Source organism: Anguilla rostrata, chromosome 10, assembly GCF_018555375.3.
Source record: "Anguilla rostrata isolate EN2019 chromosome 10, ASM1855537v3, whole genome shotgun sequence".
In the NCBI taxonomy this organism is placed as follows: domain Eukaryota; kingdom Metazoa; phylum Chordata; class Actinopteri; order Anguilliformes; family Anguillidae; genus Anguilla; species Anguilla rostrata.
This window is the reverse complement of record NC_057942.1, coordinates 15377491-15391484: the sequence shown is the minus strand read 5'-3', so window position 1 is coordinate 15391484 and position 13994 is coordinate 15377491. Positions and strand designations below refer to the sequence as shown.

The window sequence follows — 13994 nt, the reverse complement described above, 5'->3', positions numbered from 1 at the left end:
GCAGATTTGTATCCGTCTCCCCGAGTGCGGTCGATATAAATAATGTATGTTTTACAATGGGCCTCTCGGATCTGACAGAGATTTAATTACCGCGTGGCGGACCCGAACGGCGGCCGCGAGCCTCGCCGTCGATCGCTTTCGGGCCGCATTGTTTCGCGGGGGGCGGGGGGGGGGGGGGGTAGTCGGGCGGGGCGCGTCAAAAAACCGGCGGCGACCGATCGGATCGAAGGTGATTTGCGCCGCGAGAGTGCGGTAACGGGCGATTTCACGCCGACGTGCCACCCCCCCGTCCCCCCCGCCCTCCCGCCCCCCTCGGGCGAGCGGCTCTTGTTGTTGCCTTGAGTTCGTCGCCGCCGTAAACAGCGGTCTGTAAGACGAAAGGTTGCCACGAAACAGGTAACTAGATACCGGAGAGGAGCCCCGCCGCTCAGACAAATATGGATAAGCGCTCCTGACGCAGACATGACAAGTTACTACGGGTAGACCTCAGGACACGCAGTCCCACCGGACGCCCGTAAGTGGACCAGATTCACAGGCCCCGCTGTACTTGTTTAACAGTACTTAAACAGAACATTACCAGGGGAAAAGAGGCACCCCCTCAGTACACTATTCAAACCCCCCCAAGCAACCCCCCCCTCCCCTTCCCCCCCCCCTCCCCCCCAACCCCCATCACTAGAGCTCTTTGATCTTTCCGTGTTTCTCTTTGACAGTCAACTTTGTTTTTGATCTGGGTTTGATTGGCCCTGACAGGCCTGATACATATTATTAAAGGGAAACAATCCCTGTGAAAGGCACTAGAAATCTCCCAGCTCTCACTGCTGGGCGGGCAGAGAGCAGCGCTATTGAAAGTCTGCCTCTTCCCAGCCCCCCCCCCCCCCCCCACAAAAAAAAAGAATAAGAATCAGTGGAGAATCGTTTCACCAGTGAAAATAAATTTGTGGGCTTTCTTCGCAGAGGTCTCTGACAGCTGTATTCCTTTAGACATTTTTGATTCCAGTCTTATCCAGGGATTCTGGCAGAGAGAGGAGAGAGTGAAGTGTTTTTTTTTTTTTTTTACTCACTTATTTATTTATTTTTCTGCAGAGCTTTTTAGAAAACAGAAAGGAAGGATTTTAGTTCATATCTTAAAAAAGAGATGTGTGCACATAGATATATATGTTTGAATGTGTCCGTGTTATCTAATATCTCTGAAATAAAGCACACCCATGAAATAATACATCATTTAACATGAATAAAACCTTTGCCGCTTTTTTTATTGAATGTATGAACAGTGGTCAGTCTGTTCTACTTCTTAATAGACCTTAGTCTGTTTTATAACCGTGGTAAATTTTATACGAAATTTATGCCTGTAATTCACCTTTTCAATTTGAAGTACTTTCAAACAAAATGAAGGCATTCCTTCTCCTGGTGAGAAAATCAACTGACTCAAGCCCCATCATCAAGCACCATAATAATATCTCCACATTGATCACCATACTAATGTGTCTGCTACCACCTCTAATACATCTGCGATAATGGCCTCGGTCGGTTCCCACTAATAATGTTATTATAATGTATGGAGCATATCCTTCAGCCTAAAGATGGCGTGTTGATTGTAACTTCAGCGCCGAGGTCAACAATTGAAATATCCCGGGCCGATATGGCCCGCCCGGCTCTTCCAGGATTATCTTATCATGAATATATATTGCATTATCCAGATAGAGGGACATTTTGACATTTAGAGCCAAAGCACTTAACCCTGATCCCTCCTGACGCCGGTGCTTTTCAGCGCGCGCTGCCGTCCAGCAGGGTGTGAGCAGTCAGTCCCCGTTCGCCAGCCGTTATTACGTGGGCGAGCGAGAGAAAGCGTGTTGAGGGGGGGTGGGGGGGGTTGAAAGTGGAAATTGAGGTTGCGGGACTCCGCGGAACACCGGTTGGGGCGGGGCCGGGGGGTCCCCCGAAAATCGCGAGGGTGGAGGGTGAAGGGGTGGGGGGGGGGGGGGGCACGAATCTCACAGACCTCCGCCGCCGGAGCCCAGGTCACATGACCGGCTGTGCGCAATAGCGACGGCTTGACCAGAGGCAGCCTCGCCCCCCCCCTCCTCCCTTCCCCTCATTACCGCATGCAAATGAAGCGGGTATACATGTTTAATATTTAGTGGCAGCAGAAATGTCAGCCTCGCGCGGGAAGGAATTAAACCGCACTGTCAGTGCAAGTGAACTCCCCGGCTTTCTCGCCTATTTCACTTCATATTGAGTTACTGTCACAATTTATTTCACAGCAGAGGGGAGACCAGTGCGAACATTCCCTGTGATGCCTAAGAGGACGGCCTGAGATTCAAGGAACTGGGGGTGTTTGTTGGGGGTAGGGGTGGGGGGGGGAGTTCAAGAGGGAAATATTGTTCAGAAGCGACTCTTTATTTATAGAACGCTTCGGTTTAACTAATCCCGGCGATCCCCGGCTCGCACCGAAAGTGTCATCCGCGCCACGCCAAAAAACAACCCCGGCGCGCACAGACGCGCCCGCCGCTGGAATTTAGGTCAGATGGCTCCGCTTGATGGGAACGTTCTTGCCGTCTGCCGCTGAACCCCTTTTTACCCGCCACCGATGCCCACGAGCGCGCGATAAGAATTTATACATTCCAAAGTACCCTTAACGCATGATTATTTTCCAGGAATCTGTGCCGCTTTGCACCCCGAGGAAATTTACAAAGTGGCCCCCTTCCCCCCCACCCCCCCCCCCTCTCGGTTTTCCCCGACACCGCCGCTTATTACCGTAGTCATTAGAAAGCGGGCGCGTTCAGGAGGGGCTTTGCCAATGGAGTGCAGATGCGAGCTCCTGCTTATCCTAATCAGCGCGAGCGTGGAGTAAAAAGGGGGTGGGGGGGGGGAGTGGGGGTGGGATTCTGTGGGGACTCAATTAGAGAGACCGGACCAGAGAACATTAGCGGGGAGACACAGCTGTATCCGCGCACCACGCCTCAGCTCTCCCCGACGCTCCCCTTTCCCGGGCAGGAGGGCATTATGATTATAATATTTTCTTTAGCGATAGCTCCGCTCGGTTGCGCCGGCTCCTCCGCGATGGCGGTTTATGTACTGCGCGGCGGCTCCATAAACCGGGGGCCTCGTTACGGGCGCTCCGCGGGACGCCCGCGTCACCGACGCCGCTGCGCGGGGAAGAGTTCAGGTCACCGGCCTGTTGGACCGCACTGCAGCACGGTGCGGCTGCCGCCTCCTCCAGCAAGACACATCAAAACCCTGATAGCAGAACATTTACCAGTAGCATGCGCTTTCAGTTCGATTATCATTTATCCTTATCTTTGATTCACAAATAGATGTTTTTTTTTTGTTTTTTTTCAAGACTGTTTGGCTTTTTTTTTTTTGAACCCGCCAAACTGTGTATAGGAAGGAGGCATAACTACCAAGGCACAGATCTTTGCATGCCTTTAACTGTACGAATAATCATATTCTCATATGGCTTTACATCAGCATCACTTGTCTGGATCTGTGAAAAAGTGCGAAACACAACTATATAGCCTTTGACCCAAAATCAATGGCTTTGTGAGATTCCGTCAACATAGACTTCTCTGCTCATTAAGTGAAGCCACGATAAAAAGGGAACTTAATTAAAAGCTTTACTACTGCTGAATGAACATGCAGAGACAAGGCTCGACTCTAAACTCCAGCAAGCTGTGAACTATAAAATTCTGAATAAAAAAGATAAAAGTTAGAAAGAGGAAAGACATGGACTGTCTAACAAGACTCGGAGGCCTGCTGTCCAAGCCAAATGCGCGCGCTGTATATCGGAGATTCTTAATTAACAAAAACCCCAATGACGATAAACTCTTCTCTCCAGAGCACATTGAGATGGCTTGCCTTGACACAGCTGTGGAGGACAGTGATTCTTCGGCACTGAAGAGGAAACGCGATTACCAGAGAGACAGAGACATCCACCCAGTAAGGCCTTGTGAGAATCTAATCAGACATACAGTACAGAGCAATGTCATTTTTTAAATGTTTACAGTAGAGTACTGAACTCACCCTTAATCTCTGTAGCCAATATGTCTGTGTCCACGACTGAAGACAGTTCTCCCTTAAATGACCAAAATGAGGCTGGGTACGGGTTATATTTAGAAGGAAAAAATGCCTGTGTATAATGGGTGTCTGATATTTCTTACAATTCAACATTTTTCCTTAAGTATTTGTTAGTTTGGATTTTTCTTCACACGGACAATTAGGGGAAGGTAACGTCAGCAATTGCCAACGTTCGTGAAAAAGATTGTTTTAGAATTGAAACGAACATATTTAAGGAAATTTTTTTAAATCCAGGCCTTTGTTTCCTATTGTTAATAATGTAGCACATGCACATTGTAGAAAAATTATCTGTTTTTTTTTAATTATGACATATTCTTCTGATGGTCTGGTTTTACATACAAATGAGCTTACTATATAAATTATGTTATAAATAATGCATTTGTGTTCAAGAAAAACAAATAGCACCATTGTGAATCATATTTGAAAAATGTCATAAACAGTAGATTTTGGATACAGACTGCAGGATTTGTGGACATTTGCTGTGCAGAAGCTGCTTCGGTGCTGAACTAGCCAGGGGAATGGCAGTAAGATTTTATTATTCTAAGGTGAGCGTTTTAAAACAGAATTTTAAATGTTACCCTGCTGCTCAAGATCATGAAAACCTTTAATTTTATGCAAATGAACAGCAAGGAGCAGGGAGCTTAATGTAAACGAATGCTTCTTTTGTGCCATGATAGGAGCGAGGGAGACAGAATGTGAGAGAGAGAGAGAGAGAAAGAGAGAGAGTGTGTGTGTGTGTGTGTGTGTGTGAGAGGGAGAGAGAGAGAGCAGGAATAATATTCCCTAGGATTCTTTAATTGCTGTCTGAAATTATGTAAATCCCTGTGCTAGGCTGAGTGCAATTATCCAGCGCCTCTCCCTGCCAGCTTTACTAATGTCTAACAAAATATCGGAGGCTGACATTTAGACGTGGTAATGCAAATGAGAATTAATTTTTCTTCCAAGACAAAGGGTAACTAAAAGATCACATCACTGCTATACAATAAAGGCAGAAAACTAAGAGTTCAGATAGTAGCAAGGAACTGAATTGCAAAAAAAAATACAATAATAATAATAATGATAATACAAACAACATATAATACAAACAACAATATAAACATAATAGTACTAATAACAATAACAACAACAATAATAATAATAATAATAATAATTATTATTATTATTATTAGTATTATTATTATAGGAGAAATTAAGCAGGAGGTAAAAAAATGTTTGTTCCAAAGTTGGTCATAATGCGTTTTACATTGTGAATTTTCATATTTAATCTTAATTAATTGGAGCTTGATGAATTTCCGCTGAGAGTATGAAGATGATACCGCTGATGCGATTATCGCATGGCCAGAGCACCGGCGGACGGGCTCTGCTGTGTGCAGTTACGGCGTGTTCACGTTAGCACGAGCGCAGCCCCGACTGGAGCGGGGCCCTATTCCGCGGGGCCTCGCGGTGCCACAGTCTGGAGCCCCCGTTTCTCCATTTATCTCCCCGGGTACAGAGATGGATGTGGGCCACGCGGCGCAGCCCGGCGAGACTCCCCCGCTCGCAGCTCCGAACACGTGCCCCGCTGCGCGCCGGCACCCCCAATCTTTACCAGGCCAAGCAGTGGCACCATCCGTCTCTGCGAAGCGCTCACCGCCGCACTCTCCGGGGGGAAGCCGGCGAGATGGGGAGAGGGAGGGACGGGGGTGGTGGTGGTGGTGGTGGGGGGGGGGGGGACTAGGGGGGGACTCGGAGAATAAAACCGCATATTTTAACCGGCAATCAAATTACGCCCTGCTGATGTGGGGAAAAACCGGGCATTAATATTTCAGCACGGAGGATCGCTACCCACCGTGTGTTTGGACACCCGCCCTCCCGCCCTGAGTTCTCCCAACGCCACGAGACGGCCACGGGGGCGCGAGAGATTTGCCGTGCGACACCTTCAAAATGAAAATGGTACGCTCCAAACTCCCGGCCCGTTCCAGCGGGGGTTGGGACACATCAACAAGTGTGAGGCCGCCCTGATACCCTCTATGTGCTACACCAACAAGCAGGACTCCCCCAGCAGATTGTATTCAGACCGAGTTTGTCTCCAGCCAAACGAGTCATACAGACTCAATATCATCTCAGTTATATCCGCTGTGTGGCACTGGGAGTATAAACAAGGGTTGTTTATATTTTTGTTTGTTTTGTTATTAAAGGTCACCACCCTACCGGCTAACCTCAAACGAGTCAAAGAAAGGTCAGAATCGCCAGTTGCGTCCCCCTGCTGAAGACAAAGACAGCTAATAACAGTGCAGGCTACAACTAGCGATGCCTAGGCTAAACGGCTCAGTCAGTGTTGCCAGTTTAACAGATTTGTCGCCAGATCTGGCAAGATTTGATCCTCCTCCAACTTTACATTTTTAAAAACAGTGATCACCATACATATGCCTTACTAAATGGGAGATTTTTGGCACTTTGAGGCCATGCAAAGATGGACCCTTAAGGTGAGTTATGTCAGGGTGAGCTGCAGTGAATATCTAGAAAACCCATTAGATTTCACCAAAACTATTTGAATGGACACATACTACTCAGGTTAAGTGAAAACTTAGCGTAATTTCATTTTTGGGTGAACTGCCCCTCCTAACCTCAGCTGGCTATTTTTAAAATGAATGTGGTAGTACTGTTGCGGAACATTCTGCCAGCAGTATTCCATCAGTTTGGCTTCTTGACTGCCAGTCAGGCAGCTGCTTCTTTAACACTGCCAGCTCTGCCACCTATGGTACTGTACTGAATGACTGCACAGATGATATGCACAAACCACATGCACACTGCAGCCTGCAGGTGCCCATCAAACCACACGAGTTGGTATTGAGCCATGAAATAATGCTGTACTGTTAGAAGTCCTCCCTCTCCGGACGTTGCCATGCCCAAATGACCATTGGCTCTTGGGGTTTTGCATTCAATTTGGACTATAGGGCGCATTATTGCACTAGTGGCACAGTCAGGAGCTATAGTGCCAGTTTTAAAGGGGTGTTCCAACTTTTCATTTTGTGTTCTGTCATGTATTTTAAACATTCATAGAGTCCAGCGCGACCATTGCAGTCAAAACAAAGATAAACAAAACAAGGAGATGCTACAATCTCATACATGTTTGGAGTTCAGGTTTATTGGATATTCGCTTGATTTACATTTATATGCAAATTTCAGACCCCAAATGTCCCGTTAAGATTTAAAACAAAAAGTGTTGGTTTTCTGAGAAACCGGAGCTGTGAGTTATTACATTTTATCTTGGCAGATTCCCTTAGCCAGGGAAATTTTTATTGCACACATTTTTTGCAAGCGCATTTTATTGAGTAATATTTAACATAATGTGCAACAGTTACAATCATATAACATAGATACATTTTTATATCTGGATATTTACTGAAGCAATTGAGGTTAAGTACTTTGCTCAAGGCTACAATGGCAGTGCACTGCCAGGAAATCCACCAAGCAATGCACTGGTCAAAAACCTTGAAACAGTGCACACCATTCAAAGGATTAAACATACCGTAACAGATGTAAGTGATTGTGCATTTTCTGGTGTTCAGTACATTAATGTGCATCCATCCAAATGGAAACATCCATCCATCTATTATCTATCCCCACTTCTGAGTAGGGTCATGCGGGGTGCTGGAGTCCAGTGCTCTCATCATCATGTTTGAGGAGCAGCAGTGTGGGGTAATTGTAAAGGAACTAGACTTTGAGGGCAGGGTTTGATTCTCAGATGAGGCACTGCCATATTACCCTTGAGCAAGGTACTTAACCTGAATTGCTACAGTGAATATCATACTGTGTAAATAGATTGAATGTTTAGAATGTAAGCTTTGTATGTCATTCATAAGACTGCTAAATGGCGAACCTGTAAAATGAAGCAATGCCATGTGTATAACGTAAAGAGGAATACTGTACACAGAAGCAAAACATATAGAGTGATTTACATTGCATTTATTTGGCAGGCGCTTTTATCCACAACGAAGCACAGTAAGTGCATAGAATTTGTATGGAATCTTCGTCCTCTGACTAACAGAAGCAGGCTACCCAGGCTGTTAGTGTGCAGGTGGATCAATTCAAATCCTTCCTCGGCAATGAACAGAACTGCATTTGAATTCACCTTGGGCACGCCGGAAACCTCGCTACTTAAGCCTGCCTGTCTGGCAACCCTCAGATTCTCAATCCATAAAATTTCAGGTGCGCGTTGCCATTGTATGATTCATAACTACAGCGAAAGAGCTTAGTGTTAGTGGTATGCACAGACCGTAATGGGGTCATCAATCATAATTCCTGGGAGGGGGGGGGGGGGGGTGGGTGGGTGTCGTCGCGAGCTGAAACGCTACAGTGTCAGGTGACTATCAGCTGTAACCTGCTTTTTTTCGTCGGTTGCGATTGGGTGACTGCCGGTCCTACTACCGTCCTTGTTATCCTCTCTCTGCAGACGGCAGACAAGCCGTGTGATTCAATAAGTTTGTCGCGCATGAGATAACCTATCGGCAATATCCCGCTGCAAAAGAAGAAGTGGGGGAAAAAGCCCCCAAAACCTGCGGTGCACGGAGGCACCTTGCCTGGAGAAAGCAGGGCCGGTCAGGGCTCTGAAAGCAGGAAGTGTTCCTGTGGACCGTTCACACAGTCTATTTTTGGACGGATGCTTGCTACACCACCGCACCTGGGTTTGGGAGTTGATTTGTGTTCCTGTGACCTGAGCACATAGTCACCATTTTGGCTCAGATTATTGCCTTTGCCTGCTGCTGAAATGCAACGACAGTTTATATTTTATATTTGTCTGGGATAGGTGTATCCGTGAGTCTACGTGTATTAGGTCAAAACAAAGAGAACAGGGAATAATGTAAGGAGAAAATAAAAATGGAATATGCATTCCTGTAAGAATCAATGCTGCTATAATGCTATATTGGAACAGGTTTTTTTCCATTTAACTGTTTAATACATTCTGTTTATTATGAAGTGTTTGATGTTTATTTCTTACTTTTATACCTTATCTGTTACTGTTTTTTTGTTTTCTCCGAATTTGGAAAGCCCATCTGTAGACCCGCATATGCTCTTGGAAGCTCATGCTGCTGACCACTGCTTCTTTTTCACTCTTCATTCCTCCACCTGAGGAGTCGGTGCTCCACAGCGCCTGCATGCAGATAAGCTGGAGGAGTTTCTCCTGTGTGATTGGGTGATGAAACCTTTCCAGCACTCCCCCGGTGACGCCACGGCCAACCGCGCATCGACCCTGCAGGAGTTTCACTTGCAGACAGCGCTGGCACAGTCAGGGTTGGGTTCTGGAGTTTGGGAATCATCACCACACCAAGTGCTTACCGGATTAGCTGAATTTACCATCCAGGAGGCCTCTTGTATCTTCTCTTGAAAATATTTCTAAAATGTCTTCCTTAACCGGAGAAAGACAATTTGCTTGTCTGCAGGATGCACAAAAACTGCCACTTCACTTCCAGACTTGCTGCACTTTATATGCATTACAACTCAATTGGGACAACCCATAAGAGACTTAAGAGGCTTGCTATGTCATTCCTCTGCAAACTCATTGTTCAGTACAATCCAAGTAGCAGGCTAAATATTCCTCTGCGAAACCTCAAAATATTAAAAGGGCTTTCAGCTATAGGTTATTTCACCACACTACGCACCATAGATTTGATTTTATTTGGCTTAAAGGTACAAGAGAGGTAGTTGATATCATTCTTTTAAGTCAATATTTTTTATATATTTTTACTTATATCTGTATTGTGTACTTGAAAAGTACTAAACTGTTGGTTGCAAAGCAAGCCTTAGCCTCCTGGGTAAACAAAAAAGACAGAAGAAAGCAGCCTAAAACAGAACAATTGCCCAATCATTGCACTCGCTGTCACTACACTGGTTGCGGCGTGGTTTAGCTTGGTCCAACATTTTTTAAAAGATCCCACACAGGGAGCAATTGCAGCTTATAATCCTCGTAGCTGAAGCCAGAGACAGTGTGTGTGAATGCGCCCTAATTATCCGCTTGCACAGAAACACACTTTTTCCCTGCTCCCTGTCGCCCCCCCCCTCCCCGCCCGCGTCCAACTCTTCGCGTAAGAGGCGAGTTATGTTATCAGAGATGCTTTCAGCCTCTCAGAGCGGACCTCTCCCTTTCCGTAAAGACACGCTTAGCGCTAAAATATTAAAATGCGTATCTGATGCGTCGTTTGTATTGACCCCACCCACTCAACATCTATCCCACCTCCCCAGCCCTGCCTCCTTTCTCTTCCAGCTGATAGGGTCTCCCCCCCCCACCACCACCACCACCACCACTACCACAAACCCCCCCCTTTTCCCTTTCACGAGATTGGGGATTCCTGAAGTTCATCAGTTCCCCTGCTATTTGTCGGAGGTATTCGGGGGCCCTGTCTGGCCTGGAGGAGCAGGATGATCAAAGCGGAGAACGCCGAGGCCTGACCTGAGCGTTTAGCTTTTTTCAAATAAACATTTACAGAAAGGTCAGCAAATGGCTTGTGACAACGCTGAAGAGCATTGGGCTCTCCGGTCCGACCCGCCTCTTAGATCATCCCATAACTCCCCCGCGCACGTCACTCACATCACTTTCCCAGAGATATTAGTTAATGAGGCCGCAAAAAAAAAATAAAACACGGTTTGAGTGCGCACGTCTGCCCTTCTGCAGGGCGCTGTGTCTGAGCTGGATCCCATCGAATGCCTGATGTCCTCTTTCTAACATGTATTCTGTTAGTGTGTGTGTGTGTGTGTGTGTGTGTGTGTGTGTTCGTGCATGTGTATGTATGTGTTTGTGTGTGTATGTGGGTCATGTGCGTGCAGGTGTGTGTATGTGTATGCAGGTATATCTGTGTGTTTGTGTGTGTGTGTGTGTGTGTGTGTGTGTGTATGTGTGTGTGTGCATGTGCATGCAGGGTGTGTGTGTGTGTGTGTATGTGTGTGTGTACATGTGCATGCAGGTATATCTGTGTGTGTGTGTGTGTGTCTGTGTGTGTGTGTGTGCATGTGCATGCAGGTGTGTGTGTGTGTGTGTGTTCATCGATGAGCAGCTCACCTGAAGTGCCTTGTTCTATGCCTCTGCGTTGGATTTGAGTTGAAGACTCCCCGTGCCCATTAGGGCTGTCTGTTTGTTTCGGCCTGTCTGAAACAAGACAGTAAGGAGAAAGAGGCCGGAATGAAAACTGCTGTAACAAATCTATCATTAGTCTCAGAAGACATCGCATAATAATAAAGTCTGAGGAGACGCCGTATGCTAAAACCGGACGGATGAAAGAAGCGCTAAAACGCAGCCCGCTCTCTGTGCGCCTGCATGTCATTGTGTCTGTCTTCCTGAAGAGACACAGCTGCTGTGTGTGTGTGTGTGTGTGTGTGTGTGAGCGAGGCATTCCGCATCTGAGAAGGTTTGCATGTTCTGGCTACGTGGTGACACGTCGGAAGATTTATGAAGAGAAGACAAACATGCTTAACACTCCTGTTCTACAAGGCTTATGTTTTTATAAATCTTTCCGTATGAATTTTGCGTTGAGCCAAATATGTGGCATATAAGGGGACATATAAATGTGAAATAATTCATTTCACAGTGTATTGGCTAGACTATAAATAGAGCGCAGCTAGCTAATGTAGAATAATAAAATATTTTGTTAAAAATGAAGTAGATTATAAACATGCAAGATTATTTATTGTAACATATTAAGCGGTCTTAATAAAAGATTTAGTGTACAACATGTACAGCATTACATAATCAGGTAACGCATAACACATGCGTCTGATGACGTAAATACACATACATTTATGACCACTGGCTTTCATCTTGCGATCACTGAAAAAGGTCAGACAAATAATGTTAAATATACCTATAAAAGAAATACACTTTGTCGGGGTGTATTTCTTTCAGTAAAAAATGATGACTATTAGGTGTTACATCAGCTTGATGTGTGTGTGTGTGTGTATGCATGTGTGTGCATGCGTGTGTTCATTTGCGAGCATGTGATATTTTGTTATTTGAAGATCCATATTCGCTGTTACACCAGAGAAATCCAGTATTGCAGGATTTTGGAATGATTTTATTTTTAGGTCTTTTGTTTTTGTGCTTTGATGATGTCCGTAATGAGCCCACGTATGTTCATATATTCACACATACAGAAGTTATTCTGTTTTATATGTGAAAAATATATATTTTTTTCAAAACACTAATTTTACCGTGGTTTTAGCTTTACAGTCCACAAGAGTAATGCAAAAGGACTTTTTTTTTAATGCAACTAATTTAAAATAAAAAGGAAAAAATTAATCATTCTGGCGTTCCTTTTGATACATTCATCGTGGAGCTCCATTCTATCTTTACACATGTAACTTTGTTTTACGCAAGTGGCACGTCAATCCATGTTCTGCCTTTCATCCTGGGGTTGTAATTAACTTTGAAGCTAAGTTTCTTTGTCTCTGCCTGTCAGTCCTGACATTTGATCTTGGAAAAATTCTTAATTGGGTCTGTTGTGTAAAAACATTGAAAAGGCGTACTATCGTTGTGCTTTTGTTAACGTGAGCATCTGATTAGGTACGTCCGAAGTGTGTTAGCTGCAAAACACAGAGTTGTGAAATTTAAGTGAGAAACAATTGGAGGGGGGGGGGGGGTTGTGGGGGGGACAAGTCGCTATAAAAAATGACGAGCGAATTTCACTTCCAAGGGAAAGTGTCTGTGCAGTTATTTTCCAAAAAAAGAAGCGCGGAAGACGAAGACGCGGTGTTGGCGATGGCAGAGCATGTGTCGACATTGCGGAAGCCCTGACATCCAATTTAACCAAGAATTCTGAAATCCCTCAAACTCCACATCACCACTCTTTGAGTTAGTTGTGATGGGGATTTTTTTTTTTCTTGTTGTTTTTTTTCTTAACTAGGCAAGTGAGGAGCAAGATTGGACTTGCGGAAGGAACGAGGGACATGGGGGAAAAAGAAGAAGGGTCAAAAAGCAGAAGGATGCCTTCTCTTTGTGTGAGGGGAAGAGAAAATACATGTATACCCACTTTAACCTGACCCCCCCCCCCTACCCCCAAGCCTTTGGTCCATCAATGTCCTGTTAGAGAGGTCCAGTAGTTATAGTTCAGACTTCGGCTGCAGCTACCGCTCTATCTCCCTGCCCCGCCTTCAAGATCACCCCTCCCACACGCTACCCCACCTGCCTGCCCTGGCTAACACAAGCCGACACATCATAATAACAGTAAGAGGCCTTTCCCGTCCTATGTCATGCTCAGAGAGATTAGTTCCCCTTCACAAAACCAAGGTAATTTTCTTTGGGCTGAAACACTACAGTTTGGGGTTAACTACTTATTGCAGCCTGAGAGGAACCTTCAAATCTCCAGGGAACTAGCAGCTTCCATTTTGTTTTAAGTGAAGTCTTTCCTATGAAAATATATTTGTTTGTACCCACATTCCAATAGAGTTTTGTCTTATTGATTGTGCAACCTCACATGAGCTGTGTGCTCTTTGCTTCTTCCGTTCACCCTGGATTTTTGCCTTCATTGTCAACTTTATTCCCACACTCAGAGTTTGAAAACTAATAGCAAAAAATGTCAACCAGCAGATTCACACACTACCCCATGCATTTATTACTGGTGAGGATAGGTCAGTTGCAGTCTGCTATAATTGGCACTAGTTACAATGCCCAGCCGTAGTCCTTGTAGTGTACAGTAACTGTCCAGGAGCTTCTCCCCTGAGTAATGGCATCTAAAAGGAGGCGAACACTTCCATAGCGTTCTCTGGTTGCTCCCTGCTCCGATCTCCCAGCAGACGCAACGTGGTGCCGCCGTCTTCAGGGATGCACGCCATCATTGTCGTTCTTTTCCTTATTTACGACCGGTTTCAGAGCGCGATTTCGAATGATCGATCATCTCGAAAATCTGCAATGAGGAGCACACGTCAGCGCCAGATGATCGTTTTTTTTTTCT

The 13994-nt window shown here is 45.5% G+C and overlaps 1 long non-coding RNA gene across 6 annotated transcripts in view; it reads left to right on the top strand.

Moving 5' to 3' along the window:
- The window catches only part of LOC135265115 (uncharacterized), a 112355-nt gene extending 98581 nt beyond the window's left edge, over window positions 1-13774 (top strand). Inside the window, exons 4-5 of one of the 6 annotated variants that reach the window (XR_010332859.1) lie at window positions 3836-3936; window positions 12948-13774. This is a non-coding gene — a long non-coding RNA (uncharacterized LOC135265115). Of the gene's footprint in view, window positions 1-3835; window positions 4629-8509; window positions 9037-12947 lie in introns of those variants that run through there. The other 5 variants (XR_010332855.1, XR_010332854.1, XR_010332858.1 and 2 more) reach the window with 5 other exon arrangements.
- Window positions 13775-13994: the final 220 nt, after the last annotated feature.